This window comes from Polypterus senegalus, chromosome 2 (assembly GCF_016835505.1).
Source record: "Polypterus senegalus isolate Bchr_013 chromosome 2, ASM1683550v1, whole genome shotgun sequence".
Lineage (NCBI taxonomy): Eukaryota > Metazoa > Chordata > Cladistia > Polypteriformes > Polypteridae > Polypterus > Polypterus senegalus.
In genome coordinates, this window is record NC_053155.1 from 9,800,100 (window position 1) to 9,813,236 (window position 13,137).

Here is a 13,137-nt window from a genome sequence, read left to right on the forward strand (position 1 = left end):
TCAGCTGTGCTTGTGCTAAGAAAAGGAAAGATTTTAAAAATAACGTAACACGATTGTCAATGTAACCTTTTGTAAGTAGTGCCTGGAGGATTCAGTGTGGAGAAACTCTAGAGACCGCGTGTGTATTAACTTGTGGATTTTTCTGTGAGTATTTGGTGGCAGTGTGACGAAGTTGCTTCGGAAGACGGGTAGCCTGAGCTCAGCTCAGAGCAAAATGAGGTGAATGGGAGGGGAGTTGATGACATGAATTGTCAATCCCCCACAAACACAGTCTTTTGGAATTTGCATAAGCACACCCCTTCACCTGCAATTTTAACTTAGTTACAAAGTGATCAAAACTCTTGCTTATATCCTCGTCCTCTCGTTAAACTTGTATCCCGATTACCCGTGGGCATGAGAAATGCCAGCGCAGCCTGTCTATGAACTTAATTTAAAGTTTAGGTTTACACCTTGCTTTCTTTCCGAAGTAGCAGCACTCATGAATATGGTTGTATATGTCACTCGCTCGCTTCTTATTGTTTCGCTACCATCTCAATTATATAATGCATGTTTTCTTCATTGCTTTTTGGAGGTCTTCCTGGTTTTCTACGCACTGTTAAAAGTCAGTTCACGTGATTACGTGGAGGCGTGATGATGTCACATGAAACTCCGCCCACGGCTTTCAAGCTCAACTCCATTACAGTAAATGGAGAAAATACCTTCCAGTTATGACCATTACGTGTAGAATTTCGAAATGAAACCTACCCAACTTTTGTAAGTAAGCTGTAAGGAATGAGCCTGCCAAATTTCAGCCTTCTACCCACACGGGAACTTGGAGAATTAGTGATGAGTCAGTCAGTCAGTCAGTCAGTCAGTGGAGGCTTTGCCTTTTATTAGTATAGATATATATTGCGTAGCGCCACTGCAGTCCTTGCTTTTTTCCCCAAATACCCAATCACCACACAAATCAGATCTGTAATAGCGTTAAGCCATCTAGCGCCGATTCTTCAAAACATTTAAGGACATTGATTTATCTTCGTAGTACATGTTTAATTATTCTATCCTTCACGACACTCCCAGTGAAGAATATAGATTATTTAAATGAATTTAAAGTTTTATCTGTATAATTTAATAAACATATTTTGCTGCATTTCACCTTAAAAATGATATCATCATCATATGTAAATACGCGCTTTATAAAGTGGCTCAGGTTGTGCGATATTATAACTGTAGTTCAAGTTTACAGTGAGGTAATGTACTTATAAGTACAAACAGTTCTACAAGGTGCAATTGATTGAGTGCGTTTATAGTTCTTGGGAAGAAAATGTTTCTGAACGCATAGGTCCATACAAGAACGGCTTTTAAACGTTTTGCCATGGCTGAGACAGCATGTCCTTGAAGCTGTATACCGATAATTCTCTTTCCGATCAGCTGCTGCTGTGATTCACACTCAGATACAGTGATATAAATACTCCGAGTGGTGCTGTGAGAGTAATATGGAAAAAGGTGATCCACTGTGGCAACTCCTACCGGGAGTAGCTGAAAGAAGAAGAAGAAGAAGAAGAAGAAGAAGAAGGTGCAGTGAGAGTAACAACGCTAAAGCAGTTATGGTATTTGGAATACTATGGCTGTTCTGTGGACCATTATATTGTTACAAGTTAATTACAATCAGATGCATTACACTAATAAACAATATGCGGTTAGTTTTGGTGTATTTATAAAGCGCGTCAGGAAAATAAGGTGTAACCACACAGGAACAGTAGCACTGCTTTGGCGCTGGGTGCCGCCAGTCTGCAAAACCGGCGGAGAACTTGCGTCGACAAGGCATGAGGTACCGTGGAAAAGTGCGTGGCTTTACGCCAAGTGTAGGTTTTGATACATCACGATTTGAACATGGAAAAGTACTTACACAACATTTCTGTGCGTACGCACCATTTATACATGAGGCCACTGGTCAATGGGCCAGTCAGTGTAGATTAATGGGTTGAAATGTGAAATGTATCAAGTGTAAAGAAAGTGAAGAGGTCTCAATACATTCCAAATCCAATCTAACTTCACCTGGTGGCTTTGTGTCTAAAGCTGATGTTTTGGCCTGATTTCTGATAATGCAGAGGATGCATAAAAACACACTCAACGGAGGAGAATTCAATGCTTCAGTGTTGTGGCCTTGATGGGAACTCCTCTTTTGTTCACTCAGTGTCTTATTATATAATCTGTCTAATTGGCTTCTGGTCATTGTTGAGGCACTGCAGAATGGACAGACACCTGGCTGGCTAAGGTCTTTATCTTGTTCTGATCTAAGCGGTGGTCTGGTCTACTTTCACCAGCACCTCATTTGATTAACCACACTGCTGAGTGTTTGCCATGCTGCAATGCCTCACTACACATAAGGCCTGACTATTTTTCATTGGCACTATATATACACTATATGGCCACAAGTTAGCGGACCCCCTCCAAATGGCTGAGTTCAGGTGTTTCATTGTTCACAGGTGCATCAAATCAAGAACATAGCCATGCAATCTCTATTGGCAGTTGGAGTCATATTGAAGAGCTTGGTGACATTAAACTTGGCACTGCCACAGGAAGCCACCTTTCCCTCAAATCATTACCTGACTGTAAGTGCTATTAGTGTGAAGTGGAACACTGAGGAGCAACAACAGCTCATTCTCAAAGTGGTGGACCACATGAGCTCACATAGAAGGGGCCACTGAGTGCTGAAGGACACAAAATGGCTAATACTCCGTGGCATCACTCAGAACAGAGTTCCAAACTGCCTCTGGAAGGACTATGCATCCAGAACTTAAAAAATGAATTTCCATAGCAGAGCCTAAGATCATTAGAGTCTTTAGAGTCCTGGTGCTTCCTGTCTTGCTATATGAACGTGAGACATGGCGCTATCCAGTGACCTGAGACGAAGACTGGACTCCTTCAGTACTGTGTCTCTTCAGAGAATCCTTGGGTACCGCTGGTTTGACTTTGTGTTGCTCACGGGGTCCCAAATGAGGCTCATGACCTGCATTGTAAGGGGGTGTCAGTTATGGCACTACGGCAATGTGGCATGTTTGTCCGAGGGTGATTCGGCTTGCAGAGTTCTCATTGTCAAGGACCTGAGCAGCTGGCCCAGGCCAAGGGGACGCCACGTAACACCTGGCTGTAGCAGATAGAGGGTCATATCCAGAGGGTGGGACTGGACTGGTGGATCTATCTGCCTTGGCAGTTGCCAACCAGGATCCTGAGCTGATTTGTCATGTGGAGGGTGCGGCAATCGCTGTACCAGTGAATGCCCCTAACCTGACCTGATGTTTGATTAATAGATAGATGATAGATAGATAGATAGATAGATAGATAGATAGATAGATAGATGAAGAATAGATAGATGATTATGAATAGGGGTTTTTTTAAAAAAACCCCCCGGGCCTTTTTTTCTTTCACAAAAACAAAAAAAAATTTAAAGGCCTGACCCAAATTTTCTTTTTATTGGAAAAAATTTTTTTAATAAATTTAAAAAAAAAACTATATTGGCCACAAGGGGGTTTTGGGGGGCCCTTTTGGGGGAACCCTCCTTTCCCCCCAAAAAAAAGGGGGGGGGGGGGGGGGGGGGGGGGGGGGGGGGGGGGGGGGGGGGGGGGGGGGGGGGGGGGGGGGGGGGGGGGGGGGGGGGGGGGGGGGGGGGGGGGGGGGGGGGGGGGGGGGGGGGGGGGGGGGGGGGGGGGGGGGGGGGGGGGGGGGGGGGGGGGGGGCCCCCCCCCCCCCCCCCCCCCCCCCCCCCCCCCCCCCCCCCCCCCCCCCCCCCCCCCCCCCCCCCCCCCCCCCCCCCCCCCCCCCCCCCCCCCCCCCCCCCCCCCCCCCCCCCCCCCCCCCCCCCCCCCCCCCCCCCCCCCCCCCCCCCCCCCCCCCCCCCCCCCCCCCCCCCCCCCCCCCCCCCCCCCCTTAAAGTTTTTTTTGTTTCATTTTTCCCCCTTTACCCCTCAATCAAAAATTTGCTGATCCCCCTCATTCAGAAGCAAGAAGGTGTGAGATTAGAGAGTGAAGAACACTTCAACTACCTGATGTAGGATAAATTAGGCATTGGCCATTCTTCTAGGCTTTAGCGGAACACCAGGCCTGTTAAGGTAGCAGATTTAGCAGACGTCCAGCTATGCCTTCTCTCACTAACAGTTCAAACTAAGTGACTGAACTCAACCAGAATATGCTGGTAGTTCATCTGATGATAAAGGTGCATCTTAGACATCTTTCCAGAAGCCACTCAGCAAACGTCTTGAGTCACAAGGCAAAAAATGGACTCCAGCAAGAACAAAGAGCTATAATTCAAGGAATGAGCGCTGAGACAGAGAGAATAACTTGACTGTGAGCAGGTCCTGATTTTGAGACTGGAAGTGACTTTAAACCAATCATGAGGTGTTAGAATTCCTTTATAAAAATGAGCTGCACCCTCGTATTCAGTCAGAGAGGCACACACACTCACTGATCTCTAAGGAGCCTTCTGAGGGGACCCAGGACCCCCACTCTCCAAAATGACTGATAATCTCTACTATGGCTCTCTTAAAAGTTAAAAGCTGAGAACTCACAACCACTTTCTCTTTGTGAACCTGAAAGCACAGCACCTGCCCTTCAGAAGAGGTCACCCACCTAAAGCTAAGCATCTTCAGGCCCGGCCAGGACTTGGATGGGAGGCCTTCTGGGAAGAGCTTGAGTTACTGCTGATGGAAGAGGCATTGGTGAAGCCAGCAGGGGGCGCCTACCCTATTGGTCTGTGTGTGGAACCCAATGACCCAGTGCAGTGATGGGGACACTGTGCAGTTAAAATGGTGCCATCCTTCAGATGACATGTAAAACTGAGGTCCTAACTCTCTGTAGTCATCAAAGACCCTGAGCATCCTCCATAACGAGTGGGTGTATCTCGATGTTCAGGCTAAACTGCCATCCATAGCCTAGTCACTCTGATCCACTCATCATCCTCTGCCTCTGATTGGCTCACAGTCTCTCAGCACTTCACCACCTAACAGCTAATGTGTGGTGTAAGTGGCACAATGATGGCTGCCATCGAATCATCCAGGAGGATGCTGCACATTATTAGGGGTGTAAGTGGCTCTCCACTCATTTTGTAAAGCGCTTTGAGGGGTGAAAAGAGCACAATATCAATGTAATGAAATAATAATTATTATTATTAATATTGATGTCTCTGCAAAGCAAAACTGTTGCCCAGTGAGCTAAAAAGAAAAGCAGAAAGAGAGGTAGCCACTGTTTGAAGAAAGGAATTCAGCAGCTAAACTCTTGTGCCACAAGCAGTAACGCTCATCTCTATGAAGCTGCACACAACACAACAAAGCAACAACTCCACACAACATCAGACATCATCTATAAAGACTTGGCATCATTAAACTAGTTAAACTGTGTGCCCAGATAAATGAAAACTCTAAAGAGCAGTAAACAGCCAGCCTCTCTCTGTCTTACATGTTGGTCTGTCTAGTTAGGCAGGGTCCTGTCGTACAGATCACCATACTTTATATACGCAGTTAGCATATTTCTATAATCCTTGTGTTTATCAATACTTTGTGTTATTCTGTTTCTTTAACGAGTGGCCTTCATTTAAACTGATCTAACAGTCAGAGACCCTCATCCTACGACAGAGGAAGGTAAGGTAAATAAAGAAGGAGTCTTCCCAAATGATTTGATCAATGGCCGAGTTAAATCTCTCCTCCTTCCCACATTATTCTGATTGTCCCTGGTGGTCAGTTAAAGATCATCTTCCTTTCCTGCACTGGTGCCCCACCATCAATGGGACCATTAACTGGTCTTCCCTTCACTCCCACTTGCTGTTGTCACATCGACATTCCTGTTCCGTGTCCTCGTTACGTGTTTTCTTGTCGGTGACCACGTCCAGACCTCAGCACATGCTCACCTGATTATTATTTTCACAACATCAGCTGTTGTCACCTTACTTGTCACGTCTTTGTGTTTCTTTAAGACTAACTTACCTGTCACTTGGTACAGTTAAGTGAAAATGTATTACTACCTTGAGAAAATGGACTTCAGTCTACAAACTGGTGACAAACTAAACAAATGAATGTGTTTTCATTTCATGTAATCTTTATTTCATTCCTTTATAGGATTTATTTTTAAATATTCCCTTAACAGCTGAAAATGCCTGATAGCGTGACACTGGCAGAGTAACATTTTGAAATGTGTTTCCCTTCACGTCCCTTTCTCTTTTCTCTCCCTCAGATCAGATAGCTGACAGATGGGAGTCTCTCTCTGTGTTTTACGATCAGACATGGCATACTGTGCTCTGATGGCCATCCAGTAGAATTCTAAGCACTGACAGACAATGCCTACTCTGTCCCTCTTCCTGTGTTGCTCAGAGTCACAGATGCTGTTTCTGTGCCTTTTGCTGCTCTCCACTGTCAGTGCCAAGGTGGATGTACTGGCATTACCTTATGGCCTACCTGGACACGAAGCCATGAGCGAGGATTTGGATGGACAGGATGGACCCTGCTTGGGTTGGCTGCAGGTGCCTTTCCTGGCCAGGAAGATGTAATGGAGGGATAAGTAAAGACTGTCTCTTGGGACCATCTATTCCTCCAGGACACCAAGTAGCAGCATCACTTGGGTACAGCCGCCATCTGTACACCCGTAGGGCACCTTGGGAATTGTAGTTGTGATGGTCAGCCCTGTCAGGGTATGTGGTTACCACCACAGAGGGAGCTGAAGGGAACGGATTCACATACCTTAATGATGTTCCACCTGACCCAGAAGTGCTTCCAGGGTGTAATTGTTTGGTAGCAGGAGTTACTTCACAGTCTGGCATTAAAGAAGCCACTTGACCTCATTCAAATGAGTTGCATAAGGCTGGAGGAGAGTAGAGGAGAATAATCATGGAAATTGTGGTTCTGAGGACTCGTTTTGGAGAAAGAACCTGAAAAGGTGTAATATAAGTCACTTTATTTGCACCCTTGACAGTGTGTTTGGGGCGCCTCCTGTTGGTCACACCACACACCTCTTTCATTCTCCCACACTGCTTTCTGTTCTTGTGTGCTGTGTATTTAATTTTAGGTATCTCTTAATCTTTGACTTCATATATTAGTTTCCCTGTGGTTTTCCTGCCGAACGCCCAGGTGGGACTCAAACAATAGTCCAAGCCCAGGGGGCCCCCTCCCATGATATATGGCATCTGAAAAGTAGATATGAAATTTCATACCATGTTTTTTCATCTTGTTCATTTATGTTGCAAATATTTAAAAACAAAACAAAAAGAAAATGCAATTAAAGAATGAATTTCCACATCACACCAATCACACACCCACACAAAGTTCATCAGAAAAGAATTAGAAAAAAAGCAAACGGTATCACAATTAAATTTTATATTCACAGAGTCAAGAACAAATGAGACTTGTACTGATAAAAGTAGACACGAAGTGCTCATAATGAAATAGATCCATCCTTCAGTTCAAAATTATTTTATGTTTCACTTCCTGTACTGTTTAACCGCACAACTAAAGACAGGAATTCAGTCTAAATGGAGTCCAAGTCAAGTGCATGGCCGTCTCCAAAGCCAGGCCTGCTCACTTTCTGTGTGAGGTCTCCACATTGTCACCGTCTCTTTTACGCTTCAGTGACACATGGCTGTGTCGAGATGTCACCTTGTATGAGCCACTGTGGCGGTGTGAGGGGAGGCTGTTTATGATGAGGCTGGCACTGGCCTTTAGTGCAGTGCTTCTGAAAAACGGGCTTATCTCATAGAGGAATAGCTAATTCAGAAAATAAATGGATGAAAGGGAACCACATCTGTCTAAAAGTAGACACCTGACAATGAACCTCACTCACCCATGGAGCAGAGGAACGAAAACAATTCACAGAGCACTCGACTCTGCCTGGCCAGGAACTGCAGAAACTGAGATGAAAGAGCAAAAGACGAAATGTAACGGCTGCCATTGTTTGGACGATTGTAAGACTAACCAATGCATAACCTTACAGCTCGCATGGCAAGCCAGTGACTGTGACAGAATGTTATTTTGAAAGATTCAAAGTGACCTTGGCAAACTTTGCCCAGTTTGGACAGGAAATTCCATTTTAACAGGTGAAGTTCAGAATTCTCCATCTGACAATATACACCAGAAGACTCAAACAGACTGCTGGAGTGAAGACGAGAAAGCACTAATGAACGTAGAGATGAAAGCTAAGGGGTCATCCATCTTACCAGTTGACAGACCAGGCCACTGCAAGGCACCCTCAGCCATGTGGAGCCAATCTGGGGTTGTGAGTTAACCTCCACTCACACATTCAGATGTAGGAGGTGAACTTGGAACAACTGCTCTTTCATTCCACCCTGCAGCCCACATCTTCCTCTCTCAGATATTTTAATTTCAAAGGTGCCACTCCAAAGTTAAACTTGGGAAGTGATGATGACGTTATTGAAGAAGTGGGAAAGAGACTACAGGTATACATTTCAAGCTGATGTAGAAGGTGCTTTCTGATGCAAGGCTATTGATACTGACTGAGAATATGGAAAATAAAACACAAGACCTGTAGCAAATAAAACAATCATATAATGATCAAGAACTGACAGGGCCAACACTTGTAGAAGTTCCTTATACAGTTTGAAAAGGTAAAGTTTACTACACGTTGTGATATTAGCACTTTAATGGCACCGACCCGACACAAACTGACACCAGAGGCACATATAAAACAAGCAAAAACTTTAATTTCTTCACCTGTTGGGCACATCTTCCCCGTGAACCCAACAGGCACAACAGAGCCCCAACACAAATAAAGCCGCCACGCCACACCACACCACGCCACGCCACGCCACGCCACGCCACGCCACGCCACGCCACGCCACCTCCTCCCAACTCTGGCGTACTGAGTAGTGGCTGCAGGCTCCTCTTATAACCCACCTGGAAGTGCTGCAGGTGCTCGTTGACCTACTTCTGGTTGCACTTCTGGGTGTGGCTGCGTTCCCGCCCAGACGGGCTCGTTAAGCCAAGCAACTCTATGCAGCTCCCCTGGCGGAGGCCATGGACTCCAACCAAGATGAGAGCTCTGGTGTTCCACAAAGTGGACCTGACGCAACCCATGGGATCTGCCAACAAAAGGACATAGCGTGGCTCCCATGACTGCTCCCCCGGATCTAGTGATAAAGGGGCATTCCAGCCAGGCATGGTTCCTGGCCATCCGCCACAACATCTGCTAGGACAAAATAGGCATTGTTCACTTTATTAGGATGTCAGTGGCTCCCAAAGCCATTAAAAAATACAGAAATTCAGAAACCACTGCCACTCCATGACCATTTCTGAAGATCATTTCTTGGAGTTCCTGAGCCGAATAATTATCCTTCTGCCATTTGCCATCATCTGTCTTTCTTATAACCAACGATGCCAATCAAAGATGAGTTGACATCTCTAAAATCTTTTGCCAGGACAAGACGTTCATGCATCTTATGCTTGTAACCACAAACTGACTTCTTGACAAACTCTTGAAAACATCTCTCACGCACTCTCTTTGTGGATCTGAAGGTCTTTTGCCTGGACACATTCTAAAACTCCCCCTGAACATGAAGGAGGACCACCAACTCTAACCTCAGCTCTTCACTTCTCGTCCCGTGTGCATGTAACTGAACGCACTCTGAACAGGATTCGCTCTTCAAATGAACCTTTTGTGGACATATCTGTCACATCAGAGTCACACTTTTCCTTACGAAATTGTAGAGGACACAGCAAAGAGGTAAAGATCAAAGTGAACTGACGCAGAGCACACCAAACACTGACCACCGGCGAGTAAAGACACGGCATCAGTAAATGAATTTACTCGAGGTGGAGTTACTCACTTGAACCTGGTGTTACAATAACTCCTACCACACAATATGGGGCACCTCCGGAAATGCCTGATGTCCCTCAAACTGCTTCTTCTCTGCCATGTTAAATTAGCACTCTGAACAGACGACCAAAACTTGGCTTTCTCAGATTTAGTCACCAGTGTGTGACACGAACAGGGAGAGATGTGACAAGTTCACTCTCAGCTTTTAAAAACATTTGCCTAAATTACAAAGAAGAGCACAACTGTGCCTTACAGCGAGAAAGAGTGAGCAGACTGTTCAACGACATGAAGGTTCAAAATTCAAAGAGAGAGGGGACCAATAAACTGGGAATCTCACTGAAATGGCTCATCGTGAGAAGGTGAAGCAGACAATTCATTCATTAACATCCATTCCTCTTCCTTACACTTCAAAACACCAGAATACACAAAAGTAATACTTTACCTGCCTTGACAGAATAATAATTGTATTTATTTTAAGTATATAAAGTAGGTGTACATCGCCCACCTGGTTGGTCTTCTTCGCCACTGCCATGTGCTAATTCTTCGATGGTACTGTAGTCGTCACTGCGCTTCACTGAGATTCTGTAACGGTCAGCCATCTTTATGAACGCTGCAGAGGGATTGAAAGAGAAAGAAGTTCCAGTTATTTCTAATCCAGGATTCTGTTGTTCTTCTGATATCTTCTTACTTCAGGTAGGTCAGCTAAGCAGAGATCACCAAATACAAACAAGTAGGAGCTCAAAGTTATATTGTGAAAAGCCTTGTGCCTCTCCCAGAAAGGGGTGGGGGGTTGAGGGGGTTATCACGTGATTTTGAGTTGTATCAAATAAGTGAAGTGTCACCAAGGTGCCAATAAGATGAACCAGGCTGTCATTCCTACCACACTCCTCACTGCAGACTAACTGTCCATGTCGACATCTCTCACCACCTGGAATTATTTTATTGCTACTCCGGAACACCTGATAGAGCTGAGTATCTCTTGTAATTCTGTCTTAGTAGTGCAGCTATCTATCTATCTATCCATCCATCCATCCATCCATCCATCCATCCATCCATCTGTCTGTCTGTCTACAATGTGTATAGAAAAGATCTATCTATCTATCTATCTATCTATCTATCTATCTATCTATCTATCTATCTATCTATCTATCATATAGTGCCTTTCACATATCTATCTATCTATCTATCTATCTATCTATCTATCTATCTATCTATCTATCTATCATATAGTGCCTTTCACATATCTATCTATCTATCTATCTATCTATTATATAGTGCCTTTCATCTATCTATCCATCCATCCATCCATCCATCCATCCATCCGTCTGTCTACAGTGTGTATAGAAAAGAATCCTGACTGCAGATCTGTGCAGTGACTTGAAGACTGCAGTCCACCAGCGGTCACCATCCAGTCTGACTGAGCGTGGACAGTAAAGCTGAATAACACGCAGTCCAGATGGGCACAGTGGGTACAGAAGGATCACAACAGATTCAGGGCTGGCATCAAAGCAAAAGGGGGTTTGAATCGTGAAATGTGGGGTGATCTTTTAACCAGCATGGGATTCTGTTTTTTTATTTTTATTTATTTTTTCTGAATTGTTGCTATTTTATCTTTCACTTGGCTGTATTAAGTTACGTTGACTAAATACTGGAGGAATATTTTTTGTGTGTGTCGTCATTTCAGGCAACAAATCAGTGCAGTGCGGCGCTGATTGAATGAATGGCGGGACGCCGGCCTGCTTATAGAAATGCTCCATGTACAGTAGATAGGAAGATGTAAAATGTATTTCTGTTATAATCAAAGTTCAGATTCCAAAGTTTAAAACAAGACATAACCAAGGAAAGCATTTCCTAAAAAATACATTGTCAAGGTTTGGAAAGTCAAAGCATAGATGACATAAATCAGCATCACCAAAATAATAAGAATAAATACAGTATAAAATATAAAAGTGTGTGTTATAGGAGTATAAAATTCACTTTTAAAATAAAATCATTGGTTATATTTACATTTAAATTGGTGGTCAGATAGCTTCAAGAACAATAAATCAATCAATCAATAAAGAACTAATTCTCGATTGTCTGCTTTTTTGTGGATTGGCACAATCAGACCTTTTTTTCTTTCTTTCTTCCATGCCAAAGGCACATGGGTCAGACCAGTTGGAAGAGAGCATGGAATTGATGGAGTAGGACATTTCTCCAACTTTGATGGCATCTGGGGTGACCTGGTCTAATGGCCAGTCAGTGTAGATTAATGTGTTGCAATGAGAAATGTATCAAGTGTAAAGAAAGTGAAGAGGTCTCAATACATTCCAAATCCAATCTAACTTCACCTGGTGGCTTTGTGTCTAAAGCTGATGTTTTGGGCCTGATTTCTGATAAAGCAGAGGATGCATAAAAACACACTCAAACTGAGGAGAATTCAATGTTTTAGTCTTGTGGCCTTGATGGGAACTCCTCCTTTGTTCACTCAGTGTCTTATTATGTAATCTCTCTAATTGGCTTCTGGTCATTTTTGAGGCTTTTCAGAATAGACAGACACCTGGCTGGCTAAGGTCTTTATCTTGTTCTGATCTAAGCGGTGGTCTGGTCTGACTTTGTTCCACCAGCACCTCATTTGATTAACCACACTGCTGAGTGTTTGCTATGCTACACACAAGGCCTGACTATTTTTCATTGGCACTATATATACACTATATGGCCACAAGTTAGTGGACCCCCTCCAAATGGCTGAGTTCAGGTGTTTCACTGTTCACAGGTGCATCAAATCAAGAACATAGCCATGTAATCTCCACTGGCAGTTGGAGTCATATTGAAGAGCTCAGTGACATTACACTTGGCACTGTCACAGGAAGCCACCTTTCCCTCAAATCAGTACATGACTGTAAGTGTTATTAGTGTGAAGTGGAACACTGAGGAGCAACAACAGCTCCTCAAAGTGGTGGACCACATGAGCTCACAGAGAAAGGGCCACTGAGTGCTGAAGGACACAAAATGGCTAATACTCCGTGGCATCACTCAGAACAGAGTTCCAAACTGCCTCTGGAAGGACTATGCATCCAGAACTTAAAAAATGAATTTCCATAGTAGAGACTAAGATCATTATGGACAATGCCAAGCATCAGCTGTAATGGTGTGAAGCACCCTGGCTGCCACTGAACTCAATTGTCTTGGTCCAAGTCTTTAGAGTCTTGGTGCTTTCCTGTCTTGCTATATGAATGTGAGATATGGACGCTATTCAGTGACCTGAGATGAAGACTGGACTCCGTCGGTACTGTGACTCTTCAGAGTGTCCTTGGGTACCACTGGTTTGACTTTGTGTTGCTCACGGGGTCCCAAATGAGGCAC